Source organism: Equus caballus, chromosome 16 (assembly GCF_041296265.1).
Source record: "Equus caballus isolate H_3958 breed thoroughbred chromosome 16, TB-T2T, whole genome shotgun sequence".
In the NCBI taxonomy this organism is placed as follows: domain Eukaryota; kingdom Metazoa; phylum Chordata; class Mammalia; order Perissodactyla; family Equidae; genus Equus; species Equus caballus.
The window spans coordinates 27,315,262-27,330,232 of record NC_091699.1 but is presented as its reverse complement, the minus strand read 5'-3'; the positions used below and the strand labels follow the sequence as shown (position 1 = coordinate 27,330,232).

At 39.8% G+C, this 14,971-nt stretch overlaps 2 protein-coding genes across 6 annotated transcripts in view; one reads left to right on the top strand and one right to left on the bottom strand.

Annotated features, from left to right (window-relative positions):
• Positions 1-14,971, top strand: part of LOC138918166 (uncharacterized) — a 130,703-nt gene that overhangs the window by 3,029 nt on the left and 112,703 nt on the right. The gene's annotated exons all lie outside the window — the stretch shown is intronic.
• CNTN3 (contactin 3) overlaps positions 1-14,971 on the bottom strand; it is a 317,098-nt gene that overhangs the window by 300,297 nt on the left and 1,830 nt on the right. The gene's annotated exons all lie outside the window — the stretch shown is intronic.

Genomic DNA, 14,971 nt, shown 5'->3' with positions numbered 1-14,971 from the left:
AGTAAGAGACGTATAACTGGCTTGAAAATTCTTATAGAAAAGAAATATCAAACAGGGGCCGGCCCCATGGCCGAGTGGTTAGGTTCTCACACTCCACTTTGGCAGCCCAGGGTTTCGCCGATTCGGATCCTGGGCGGGGACATGGCACCACTCACTGGGCCACGCCAAGGTGGCGTCCCACATGCCAAAACCAGAAGGACCCACAACTAAAATATACAACTGTGTAGTGGGGGGATTTGGGGAGAAAAAGCAAAAAAAGAAATATCAAACATATATCTCTTCTCCCAACCCCCCCTCGCTGCCAAGCCAGAGTAGAGTAACTTGGAACAGAGTAACTGACGATTCACTCTCTAGAAGTGGAGAAGGAGAGTTGGCACTTTGAATGGGGGACACAGAGCAGACACAGGGAACATGGAAGAGAAGAGATGAAACTCCAAAGGGAATGTTTTCTTCTCCTAGCTACATGCCCAGTGAGAGAAGAGGACGAGCTGAGAAGTGTAGGCAGACTCTGAATAGGCTATAAGCCTCCTGTCTGTAGTAACTTCCTAGCGCACTCCATGTGGGCATGCTAGGCTACAGGGCTGCTTGCTAGTGGACAATTCCATCCATTCTCACACTTATATTTAAACACACAGGCCTGTAGTTACATATTGCAAACAGTATTCCCTATTTCAGAAAAGTATTAAGCAATGCATAAAAAATCTTCACAATGTATTACCAATGTTGAAGTCAATGGATCCCGTTCCTGAGCAAATCAATAAATGTAAAATAAGAGTGCAATGGACTTGAGCACCAAGGGGCCTTCCAGTTGGAAATGGTCTAATTCTGTCATTAGAGGCTATTACTGGTTAAGAGGCAAAGTTCCAATGTCTTCAACATGGCACTGGTATGCGCCTTAAGGACAGCAATTTACCTAGGACTAATCCATTTACGTTCAAGTGAAGTATGACCAAGTAACCTCTGGAATTCAGGTCCCCTCACTCTCCTAACTACAGTGGCAAGAGAAGCAGGCAATTTAAATACACCAGCCAGTTCATTTACATAGAATTCCAAGGCAGCAAAGTAATGAGAAGGAGGGGGGGCCCCATTCACTACCCCATCAGTTCAGAGGTCTGACATAGGGAACATGTCAATGCATACTGATTGTACAAGGTTTGCTAAATCAGACTTATTCTACGTTTGGCCCTGAACCAGAACACCACTCTTTATAGCCATTTCAGGAAGAGTTTATCCTTATCCTTGGAATAATTATTTCATTAGATAAATAAACCTCTTCACATGATTTAACCCTATATGTGAAAAATCTCTAGACTCTAAGCAAAAACCTTTCTAGAACTACATTTCGTCAGGCAGATTTTTTTTTAATGAGTAAGGAGTAACCCAGACTTTGTTCCTCCTAGCTACTGAGCTGTGGCTTTGTGAAATGGAATTTACAATTACTAAAAAGAAAACAGCCCCAAATCCCACAACTCCTTTCACTTAATTATTCATGACATTGATCAGCACATTTATTTTTAAAACCAGATAAAGTTAGAGCAGCACTCATATAGAAAGAAAACTTCTTGCTAACTTGCATTACTGTGGACTGGGGAGTTTCTTTTTCAGGGATTTGTAGTTGGCATATGTAAATTTTAAAACCAATCAAATATCATCACAACACATTTAAAACAAGCTTACAGTGTTAAAAGCCATCTTTGTAGGTGACACTTTTCATCCTAATTCACTCATCAAGATTAATTTCTGCTTATTGTTCTTAAGGATAAAAATCAGATAATTCTAGCAATACTAAAAATAAATGTGGTAATGATGAGGAAAATAGGATGGGTAAGTCATTTAGGAGTCTTAGAAATTACTTCAGGTTTTACAAATCATGTTAACTTTTAGTAACTCGCAAGACATCAGATTTAACAGAACAGACTTTCTAGTCACCATACCAATTAAGGGCATCTTGGACATTTCTAGAAGAAAATTTCGAAGACATGCATGTTCCCTTGAGTGGAAGATTGTCTGTATATATGGCAGCCAACAATTCTTCTCAATGCTGTCCACCATACTGCTTCTACCATTAAGAGGTAGAGTCTGTTTCCCCTACTCTTGATTGTGGACTGGCCTTACGACATGCTTTACCTTACAGAATGCAGGATGAGCCTGCCAATCCCAGGCTCAGATCTTAAGAGGCCTTGCAGCTTCCACTTTTACTCTCTTGAAATGTAAGAGAAAGAAAAGCAAGCCTGGATTACCAAATGATGACAAGTGAGAGCGAGCAACCCATCCAGGTCCCAGTCATTCCAGTTAGCTCAATGAGGGACCAAACTTGTGAGTGACGTCATCTTAGATCACCCAGGCCCAGTCAAGCCACCCAAGCCAATACCCCATGGCTCAAAGATGTGCTGTCCCTGAAGAGCCCTGTTCAAATTCCAATAATACTCTCAATATTATTATATCATTAAGCTGAATGTTTTAAACTACTAAATTTTGGGATGGTTTGTTACCCAACAATAAATACCTGATACATTCAAGGTTGAATTCAATACAATGTGACTTCCATAGTTATACCATCTTTCTTAATAAAGTAAGCCACTCATACTAATTCTATAAATGATTCAATGAACAAATACTTCCAGAGGCACCAACTAGATGTAAGGCACAGAGATAAAATTAATAATAGAAATATCAACTGCTTAATGTGAGCTTAAGCATGATTATTTATTCACCAAACAAGTATGGAATGCCTACTAAGTTTTAGGGAGTGTGCCAGGCACAGGTGACCAGCACTCAGAGAAATTTCACAGTTTAGAGGGGTATACAGGCAAGTAAAGGCAATCAGAATATAGTACAATAACTGCCATGAAAGCAAAGAGTTAAAATCTAGATGTGGAGATGTTTTTAAAATCTAGAAATAATTATGTTGAAGCAATGTAATAAGCACCCTAAGAAGGGTAGCTATACTACTTACTCGTTGTAAGGATTAAACAAAGTGGTTAGGGGGTTGGCCCCGTGGCCGAGTGGTTTAAGTTCGCGCACTCTGCTGCAGGCAGCCCAGTGTTTCGTTGGTTCGAATCCTGGGCGCAGACATGGCACTGCTCATCAAACCACACTGAGGCAGCATCCCACATGCCACAACTAGAAGGACCCACAACAAAGAATATACAACTATGTACTGGGGGGCTTTGGGGAGAAAAAGGAAAAAAATAAAATCTTTAAAAAAAAATAAAGTGGTTAGCATAGTGCTTAGCACATAATTAATCCACATTAAACGGTGGTGAAAAATCTAAACTATACAAAGAGTTACAAGCATTCAAACAGGGGAGCATCATGAGTGGTGTGCAGGTTATTTGTGGATTGTATCTAATTGGTTCAATATTTTTGAGAGCCTGTTCTCTGCCAGGCCCTAGGGTAGCCAAGAATGATAAGTTTCCTACCCTCAGACTATTCAACCTAGAAAACAGACATTAGATAAGGATGATGAGAGATAGAGAAAAGTAGAGCAGAAGATTGTCATCTGGTCAGAAAGTGTGATTTGATTTGAAACTTGTAAGAGGAGTAGGAGTGAGCCAGGCACTGGCTCCTGGGTGAGTGTGCATGTATGAATGAATGTGGTGGGGGGGGGGGCGGGGGGGGGCGGAAGCAAAGAGGGCAGGGAAGTGTACTATAGCCAGTGGTCACAGCATATGCAAAGGCCTGCTAAAGAAACTGAAGATGTCCACCATCACTAAGAACCAGGGAACACAGGTAGGGGTTGCCCATAATAAGGCCAGAGAAGGCAGCAGGAGTGAGATTACAGAGGCCTTATGAGCCCCGTCAAGTAATCTGGACCCTACCCTAAGATCAACTCAAATTCCCTCAAGTTTTCTAAGGACTAAGGATTTAAATAGAACTTCATATTTAAAACAAAACACTGACTACAGTGTGGAAATAGAATTGAAATAGTTAAGAATGGATATCGGAGACAAGAGAAACCACACTGGATGCTTTCATAGTAATTGAGACAAATGATGGTGGTTTAATTGAAAATGTTGAAACTAAAGGTGGAGAGAACCAGGCAGTTTCAGCAGATATTGCAGATATAGGGAAGACGAATTTGCTTGCTAATTCAATATGGGCTTCAAAAATAGGAAGAAGTCAAGAAGAAATCCTAGGTTTCTGGTCTGAGCAATTGATTTGATGCTAATGTTGCTTTCTTGTGGGGAAAATGGAGAACACTGGTAGAAAAGTAATTTGGCAAGAACATTGATGAGGTCAGTTCTGTACATATTGAGGCTGACAGGCTGTGAAACATCCAAGTAGAAGTGGTATGTTGATCAGCATAAGCCAGGCTATGGTGTACTAACCGGCAACTTGAAAATCTTCATGGCTGGAGACAACGAAGGCTGTGTGACGTCTACTGAAGGTCAACAAAGGGTTCTTCTCATTGCAGTCACTCAGGTCCCAGGCTCACGAAAGCTACAACTCAACATGGGCTTCCATGCCCACAGAAGCTGATGAGAACAGAGGAAGCCATGTATTGGCTCCCAAAGCCCCTGCAGGAAGTGACTAAATGTGAAATGTCCACATTTCATGGGCCAAAGTAAGTCACCTGATCAAGCCTGCTATCATCATTGGGACAAGGAAGAATCATCCTCTCCCAGGGGCGGTAAATGATTCTCAATAGTTTCTGAACAGTAACAAAGCAAAGAGTCAGATAAATAGGTTTAGATCTTTTGCTAAAGCTGACCAGAGCAAAGAGACAGAAGAGAGACATAAGTTGAAATTTAAAAAAGATGGGTATGATGTTGACGGAAGTAAAGAAAACCATTGAGAGGATTCCAGGTATCAATGTGGGGCAATGGAAGGGAAAGCACCACCAGTAGATGAAAGTTTTTAGTTAGTTTCTATGTCCCTCGCTTTACAAATGAAGAAGAAAAGAGGAAACGAATGATTCATATGAGGGAGAAGGAAAATGAGCCACCCAAAGACTCTATGACCAATAGGACCAAGGAGGGAAAGCTAAATAGGGAAGCTGAAGAAGGTCTTGAAAAGTAAACTCAATTCCAGTCCTAGAGATGAAATCCTACAGAGAGAGAAAAGTGGGTCCACTTGGGGTCTGAGATGAAGAGACAAGTTCACTCAGAATCACTATGGAGGACAAGACAATAGTTCCCATTTACAGTTACACAAATGTTTCTTCTAAGAGGAGGTTATTCCGGAGTGAAAAATGCACTGATTCCAGTCATGGGAAATAAGGATTCCATTTCTGGTTAGGAGAGTGACCTGATATTTGACCTGAGTCATCCTATGAATCTTTTTGGCCTCACTGGTAAAATGGATTCTAAGATGGTATATCTTATAAGGATTTTTGGACAAAAAATAAAAGCTATTTAAAGATATTTTACCTACATCCACCTCCTCACCAGTCTCCTATTGTTTGATTCATGACAGGGCATGGCCTCCGATCTACCTCCATGCTCCAATAATATCTGACACCCTGATCAAACCAAGGCCTTCCACTGTTAGAACTTACAGCTCGCCAAGTATCCCCTTACACAGTCTCTCAACTACAGCAAGCACGGAAATGACGCACTGGTTCAAGAACTTGCCAGGCCAGCTTTTAGCAACCAGACAGCCTGTGCTTTGACTTCCAGCCCTCCACACCTTAAGGATTCAGCTCAGTCCTAGATTCACGTAAAGCTTTCTCTGATCATTCCACTTGAAAGTCACTTCAGCTTCCTTTACTTCTTCCCAATTCTCTTGTCTTTTAACATACACTATATCTCCTTTACTCTATGAGTATACACAAAACACGTATATTGAATAATAAGGACACCAACACCAATAAAACCACAAACATCAACAGGTAATAAAACTAATGAGTTTTCCTACGGGTAGGCCTTACCTTATGTATTTATCACAAAAAATCTCTGCAGTAGGAACTAATATTCCAACCCTACAGACGAAGAAACTGAAGATTAGGAGAGTCAATTAATGTGCCCAAAGTCACACGCTATTAAGCGGCAGACAGAGTTTGCCTGGATTAAGAAGCATACACATTACCATTAGGCAGAAGTTCCTGATTTTGTTCGCTTGATTCCAAATACATGTTAGTTCCTCTAGTTGCACTGTACATTCTCCGAGAGCTTTCATTCTATTTTCCACCTCTGTGTATTACTGAGCCTCACACGGGACTCCTTCACTTAGGCAGCAATCAGAGAGTCATAATTCATTCAAAGGCAATAAAGTGACATTTTACATTTCCTGTTTCTAATTTGAAAGGCAACTAGGATCAGGAGGGCATTTACAATGCTTAATGGATATGAGGTTTGCTGGTATGGCAGATTGCATTACTGGCCCAAATTCTTCACTCATTCCTGTATCTATGCCCTTGGACATGTGACTCTGCAGTTCCTCCCACTAAAGGGGCAGAGGAAAGTTCTCCACCCACGACTTTGAGTTTGGCCATGTTTCTCCTTATGGCCTACAGTGTATGGCAGAAGTGATAATATTCCAGTTGCAGGCCAAGATCTTAATAGACTTTGTATGATTCCACTTGTCCTTCTGCACGTCTATATTTGGCATGAGAACAGTTTCAACAAGGGAGCTTCTCCTTCAGCCTGCATGCCAGAATAAGATGTGGAAACACCTGAGCCAGCCAGACCTGAAGCTTGAGCAGAGCAATCTAGCTGAGGTCAGCCAAAATCTGCGAACTCCCAGCTGACCCATAAAAATATAAGCAAGCCCAACTGAGTTCAGCAGAGCTACCCAAGCCAAACTGTGAGAGTGAAAGCTATATACATTCCTCTTGTTTTAAGCCACTGAAATTTTCTGGTTGCTTTCTATATAGAATTATTGTGGAAATAGCTAATTCAAATAAGTAAATTTTGTTCTTGTTCACAAAAATTCCTTCTGTACCCCTAGACCTATACGTGGAATATATGTCTCTTCTCCTCGTCTTGGGCATGTAATTTCTCAAAAGCACGCCAACATTTAAAACATATGCCAGGACCTGGCAGAAGCTATAATGTGCTAGTAATGCTTTGCTTCAGCTTTTTGCACTTCTGCTATAAGATGTAGAGACTATAATAAAATCTTAGACTTTCAGACCTGAGATGATTAGACAAGACCTTGGGAGTATAGTTATTGTGGAGGGGGTTAGTATAATTTGTGTATATGTGACTAAAAGCGTATTTTGTGTGCAGGAGACTAAGGGAAGCAGATTATGGTAGATTATATTATTATTCATAAACATTCACTTCTCCTTCTCCTCCTTTATTGGCCATACTTGACTTCTGGCCAATGAAATGTGAGAAAACTCGATATATGATCAGTCCTAGGCAAATCTTTGAATGCAGCTGCATGGTTCAACTAAGCCTCTTGGGTTCCTGCCCTTGGCCGTGAGAATGTGTCCCAGATAAGGGCCTTTCTCAACGTGGGTTCCCTAGAAACAAAATCTGAGATGAGGAAGGTTTACTGAGGAATGCTCTTAAAAGAAAAAGCTTTAAGGAAGTATAAGAAAGCATGAACAGACAGAGGGGTACCCTGAAATTTAAAGTTGCTGCAACTGAGGCCTCATTGGTCCTAATGGGCTTTCTGGGGCTGAGATGGCTCTTCAGGGTCATCCTAAATTAAGGGAAGGGGACTAGGTTTTTGTGGCCAGGCATCAGTCAGTCACGAGGAGGCGGGATAACCTTACCCGCGACAGTTCCCTATGAAAAGGGAAATTCTCAGTGAGGGATAAAGCTGTGAGCCACCAGCACTGACATTCCAAGTAGACATGGGTAGGTATGTTGGCCCTAAATTGGTAGACCTGGATGGAGCATCACGGTACCCACTACATAGCTGTACCTTCAACTTGGATCTCAGAATGAAAAGCCACCTAGAGCAGGCACACAGTCAATCCACAGCATGGAAGACAGCCATATGACCCACCACCCACCCACAGCTCTCAGGTAATGCAGGTGAGTAATAACTGTCCTTAGAAGCCACTGCGATTTTCAGATGGTCTGTCACCAAAGAAAAGCTGACTGATACATTTACAAAATAATAAAAAGAGAAAAGACCTCACATTTTAAAAATATTTAGTTACCTTTCTTAATTGTGTTTTTAAAATTATAATATGTGTTTGTGTGTTACTGCTGCATAAACTATCCCAAAACTTAATAACTTAAACACAATTTATTTGCTAATGATTCTAAATTTGACCGGAGCTCAGCTGGGGAGTTTGTTTGCTAGTTTTGTCTGGGGTCACTCATGCAATGTCAGTCATCTGATGGCTTAACTGGGACTAGACAGCTTCAGTCACATCACTGACTACAATTCCGGCTATTGGCTAGCTATTGGCTCTTCGCTCTGTCTTTATGAGGCCTTTCAATCTCAAAAAGCCTGGCCTGGGCTTCTTTACATGACAGTCTCAAAGCAGGAAGAGAGCAAGAATGTAAGGTCCCAGCCCCTTAAGGCTGAGGCTCCACATTCACAGTAACACCACCTGGGCCACACTTTATTGCTCAAAGTTAACAGGCCAGCCCAGATTCAGGGGAAAGGGAAATAGAGTCATTGCTCAAAGGGAAGAGCAAGTCACCACTCAAAGTGCCAAGGAAGGTATTTTGCAGCCATCTTTCCAGACAGTCTCCCAAAGGGTTAATGTGTGCTTTATCCTTCTTTAAAGTTATTTTTCTCTGAGGATCAAAGAGAAATTTTATAGTCGCCTTCCCTGACCCTGAAAATAACCCTGCAAACAAATATATATAGTAATCTTCTCAATTAGAGACAATTCAAAACATTTACCCACTAGGGGTCAGTACAGAAGAGTCAATTCAAAAATATGACCCTAAAGCAAGAAAGAAAACTTCTTTAAGGTAAAAAAAGGAGAGCAAGAGGAAAAGAAAAAGGAAGAGGAGGAAGAAATTGACTAACTTGAAATAACACGGGCATATTGATCCTATATACAATCCAAAACGCCTCCCTTATTTGATTTTCTCTTCTGCTTGAATGCTCAGGAAATGTCTGCATTTCTTACATTATGAATTTTATGTTTTGGTGCTAATTCTGTAACCTACTCTCATCTATGTCTTGAGTATTGTGTGTGCATGTGTGTGTGTGTGTCTGTGCACGCACGCACATGAATGTGTATGGGAGGTCAAAGTGGGGTGAGAAGAAGAATGACAAAGAAATAATCAGGTTAGTAACAATGAGATGGAAGAATAAAAAAATTAAGATTCAGGAGGAAAGCCCCATAAGTAATTTCCAGAAAAATGACAAAAGATATTTCCAAGCGAGTCATAATGCAAAATCATTTACAGCAACAGACAATTATGGCACTATTAGATTAAAAGAAGATAATGCCTATATTCTAGAATTTCCCTTTATGTGGAAATATGTCCTCCACTTATAAGCATCTTCACAGAATATGTAGTTTGTTTTATGACATAACAAAATCCATATATTGAGACCCTTTTGTTCTTTTTAAAAACTAGTATTGCCGCTAAGTACTGCAGAACCAACTCCATAGCAGTAATTACTATTTAATATTGGTGAAATAACGGTTTGATAAATTAGTAATAAACATGTATATCTTTCCACTGCATATGAGAAAAAAATTTATTGAATGGTATGAAAAGTGAGAAAGAGAGAAAACCTTTGACTTACAAGGCTCAAATTTGAAAAGTTACAGCCAACAGACACAGTTCCCAGTTGGGTTTACTTAACAAAATAAAAAGAACTCCTAGTAAAGCTTCACTAAGAATAGTTGAGAAAAGTGACAAATTGTCGAGTACATACAAATGTAAATGCCTTTGTAGGCAAAAGGAACAGGTATGGGTAAGCCGGGTACTGTCTACCAGCTCGTGCACTCGACTTTAGTACAAATGTGCCTTATCTGTATTCCAGAGCCTTCAGAATATTCACTAGAATTAGTAACGATGACTGGTAATCAGCAACTTTTTGCTGCTTTACATTCACAGAGGCGGCCAGCCTGAGTGAGCAGCAGCCATCAGATTAGATCACTAGCTATATTGTTCGGGTTGATTTTAATTGCCTGAAAAGGGTCATTACCATCTTCTGCAACGTGTTAAGTTATTTTAAAGAGTGAATATTTCTATGTAAGAAATAAAAATAGACTGTGATTCAGTTAGAAAGTACAAGGAAGTATTCAGTTGGGTCTTTGCCCTGGTGGCGTAAAAATCCTCTCCAAGTCTGATTACATTGATAAACAAACACAGTTACCTGCACAACTTTTTAAACAGAGCATGGAAAGTCAACACAGATTCCCATACTGATGACCACAGAGAACCACCCAAATGTCACATTCTGGTTTATAAAATGCCAAGACTTCCATTTCCATAGTAACTTTTACATACAGCCATCTCCAAGGAGAAGGAGTTCATGATATTTAAGAATAACAAGACAAATCTTTGCATGGAAAAACGTCTGTGGAAGTGGAATTTTTGAAACCAGGAAGACATCTGCAAAAACAGGCCATTAGTGTATGCTTACATGGAAAGTGCATGTCTTGGGATATTTGTTCTTTAAATTAAAATCCTAGATATGCGACTCTATACAGGGGATAAAACTGCATAAAGACATGTACATAGTCATGCAAAAAACAGTGACAACTGAATAAGTTCTATTGTCTAGTTAACAGTAATACACCAATGTCAATATCCTGGTTCTGGTATTATACTACAGCTATATACAATGTGACCATCGGGGGAAGCTGCAGGAAGGATATACAGGACTCTCTGTACTCTTTTTGCAACTTTTTGTGAGTATAATTATTTTAAAATAAAAAGTTTAAAACTGTAAGTTACAAGTCTCACCTCCACAGATAACTCAGAAAATCCTGTAAGGGCCAAGGAATTTCCATGATTTCAACAGAGCAGTTAAAGTTTCTAGAAAGATCATAAACTGGGAAGCAGTGAAAGAGAGAGTATTTTCAGCTCTATAAGAGGGCCTTTCTAATTGAAAGATGATTGGTGAGACCTATTAATGCCCACAAGGGTTTCCCCTATTTATAAGTAATTATTCATGTTTTAGGAAGATGTGCTTTTGATTTGTTGTGATGCGGTCATTTAGTTCTTTCTGTCATATGCCAATGTTTTACTCTAATAAAATAATGAATTTGGAGAATTCCAAATTACCCCCTTGCACTAAAATAAGCCAATTACATCAAGGACCAGCCTTCAGTAGTGACAACTGTTAGCTTATGCTTCCTTTAGGGCATATGTTTGTCATAGAATTTTCTGAATTCAGACCATATCACCATATTCATCTGTTGTCAAGTAATGATTTGTCACCCAGAGACTGTAAAATACAATAAAATCTTTAGATTATACACTAAAATAATTTTAAGTCCAATAAAAAAGAAGCCCTGATACAACTACAGTAGAATTTCACGTGAATAAAAGAGATCAAACTATCATTCTTTCATTCCACACCCAAATCCTAATACGTGTGTGCCATTCCACCCACAGACTATCAGGAAAGGCAGATATTAAACAACTGTGCAATAATAACTACATCCTGATCCATTCTCCGTCTAAAGAAGAAAATTTTAAAGAAGCAGGGAGCTCAAGACTAGTCTAGGAGGACAGTAAAAGCTTCCCAGAGGAACAAATAGGCGGGTTATCACCCGGAAAAATGGTAGGATGGGAAGTAAAGAGCGTTCCTAGCAAAATAACACTGAATTTGAGGGTGGAACTGAGTTGAGATGGGAATGAGGGGCTCTCGATGGAAGTCATGAATGCAAGGATCCTGAAGCTAAAAGTATTATATTGAGTTTTCAAGGAAGTTAAAGAAAGCCCCTATGGTTGGAACTTTAAGCACAGGGGAGAAGTAGAGGGAAGAAGTCTCATGCAGACAGGCTGCATCAGTAGCATTTTTCCTCTAGGCAGTGGGTATCCAATGACATAAGGTGTCTGGCTCATGGATTCACACAGTACCGTGTGTTGGAAAGACTGGAGCAAGAAAGGGAGTAGGGTAGGATGGCTGTTTCTTAATCTGCTGCATTGGGGTAAGAGGTGTCAAGGGAGTAAAGTGCTTGGCTAGCAAATAATAACCCCAGTAATGTTCTTTATTTTCAATCAGTTGACTGGTTACAGGGACAAAGGGAGAGGATGGTGCCAAAGACCAGTAGAGCAACGTGTCTTGAGGACCATGATTCGGTAAAAGAAAGAAGAGATCACTTAAGCTGAAACCAGCTTGGGAGGAAAAATGATGAATCCCATTTTGACCCAATGGGTTTGAAGCAGCAGCTATCCAAGAGAGCTAAGAGATCATGGGCAACATGACAGAAAGAACACTCTGTGAAGGTCAGTAGTAGACTTCTGAAGAATATGGACAGTCTTGACAGGGTCTTTAGTCACAGGGCTGCTCCGGTCACAGACTGTGAACTCAGCACCCCCCAAAAGCATAGTTCTTATTGGTTTATCAAACTCTGCTGCAAGCCAGGTACTGTGATAAGAGCGACTTTGCAAGAGTAAGTAAAACAGATGCACTAACCGCTTAGAAGATGCTTACAGAATAGTAAACAAGGAATCAGATAAGGAAATAGTTCCAAGTTATAATGAGTGCTATGGGAGATACGAGGTGCCCTAATTTAGAGGAGGACAGAAATTAGAGAGCCCTCTCTTAGTAAATGATACTTAAATTGTGACTGATGGCATGAGCAGCACTCAAAATCTGTAAGTGTGTGTTTGTGTGTATGCACGTGCGTTTGGGGGTAAAGGCTAGAGGGGGCTACCAGGCAAAGGGACAGAATAAGCCCTGAGGTAGGAAAGAGGTCAACCAAACCAGACAAGAAAGCAAGCTTCTGCAGCTCTGTCTCCCAAAAGCCTAGCATGAGATGATGCTGGCGGGACAGGCAGTGCTTAAATCCTACATGGCTTGGTAGGCAATATTTAATAGTTCTTGAATGCAACAGAAAGCCATTTAAGCACTTTGAGGAGGAGTACTAATTTAACTCACATTAAAAAAATATATATATACTGCCCCAACTGCTGTGCAGATAATGATTTGGGGAAGGAAGCAAGAAAGGAGGCAGGAAGCCAGTGCAATTGTCCCAAGAGAGAAGATGGTGACTTGGAAAAGGACAATGTGAGTGGAGATGAAGTGGGCAAATTTTAGAAATATTTCAGTTAGAATCAAAAGGAGACATGCCATCTGAGTTGTACTATTTCCCCAAAATAAGAGTATTTAAAGTATCGTAATGGTCCCAAGAATTCTTTATCCTATTAAAAATAGGATATTGACAGGCTCATTTATTAGCAATGTAATCAAAGTGGTTTTAGAATTACAGATCTCATCTCTCAACCTTTGAAAGGCAATTAAAGTCAAGGGACTTAGGAAAACAAATGGGACAAATCTGTTCTACTGTTTTAGAACATAGACAATCTCCAATGTGAGTTATAAAGGCACCTAAGAGAGTGCTATGGAATTGCTATAAGATATATAATCTATTTCTTAAAATAATATGTCCGCAATAAGGAATATGCATATCTTCTGAATTATTTTATCCTATTTAATAGTTATTTTTTCTCACTTTTTGCAAGACAGCTTCTTGCACAGTTAAGATTCTACAAATATTTACATTCCAAGTAGCAGAGCTGTTTGAGATGCTATAAAGTTCTGCCAGCACTTCTATTACAAACCCTTATTTCTTGTTTATAACATGTACATAAAAGGGGGGAAATAAAAACACACTATGGATTGAAACCTGGCATACAAAGTTTCAACCAGGGAGTGCATTTCTCCTGCAGCATATTTTCAAAAGAAATGTTCCACTGTGTTTAGGAAATAGATGGGGGCGGGGGGGGGGTACAACTCCAGAAATAATAAACCATTTATCACATTTGAGCCATTTCTGAAATTTGTATACAAATTAGATTTGAGACTGAGACCTGTTACCCATCAATTTCAAAGAAATGTTCTATCTTAAACTATTCTGTGGCTCAACATGGTAATTATTGCCAAACATCTCTGCAAAAAGATAATATCTTTTTGGCAAAGGAAAGAAAGGAATATCCTGTTTGCAAGAAAGGAAATGGTCCACCAGCATTAAGTGACAAATAAATGCATATTTAAATCATGGGGACACCTCAGAGATGCTCACCTTCAAAAACACAAAGTAACTGCCTAAGATCAGAAGGCTTAAAGGCGGACTGGTGGTGATGACTACATCAGAGATGGTAAGCAAACACGCACAGCATCAATAAATCCTCCTGCCATCTGAATATCTTCCAATGTATAAAATTAACATTATTTTACTGCTGATAACTTACTAAATGGTAATTGGAAAACACAGAACACAGAATCAGTAATATGCTTCTCTGTTTGGCGGCACTGCCACAATACAGTGACATATACATCTGGCAGTCTGAAAGGGGCAATTATATCTATATACAATTTCAGCACAAAACATATTAAGAGGTAATGAGAACTTCAAGCTGGACACTTAAATTACACTGTAAAAACAAAGCAGGAAGATGTGTACTGAATGTGGGAGAAGGAGCTAGGAATTTATAAAAGAAAAAGACATATTTTGCTAGCAGAGCGAAGAGGCTATTAGTTTGTAATAACTAGACATATATGAAAAGTGACAGTGATAAAATTGAACATAAATCGCAACAGAAAGGCTACAGCTACTGTCCACAGCTAATCTCTGCTTCAGTTGAAATTGCTCAGCACTTTGGTCCCATTAAATGTTTTGTTGCCATTTTAAGGAACACTTGAGCTATCTGGTTGTGTTGTGAAGGATACTTAAAAGAGTTCTCCTGGAGAAATGAACTTAATGCCTTCATGTCTTCAGGCTGACATTAATGACATCCAGACAGTGAGTAGGACATGGGGCTGAATGTTATTGTCTGCCTGAATCTATTATCCTGCAAATCAATTAGCCACTCAGTGTCTCAGTTATCCCATCTTTAGACAGGAGGGTTACTCACTGCATTCGACCTCGCCATCCATCTAAAAAAATGTGCAAGAATTTGCTCTATTTCCCTGGTGG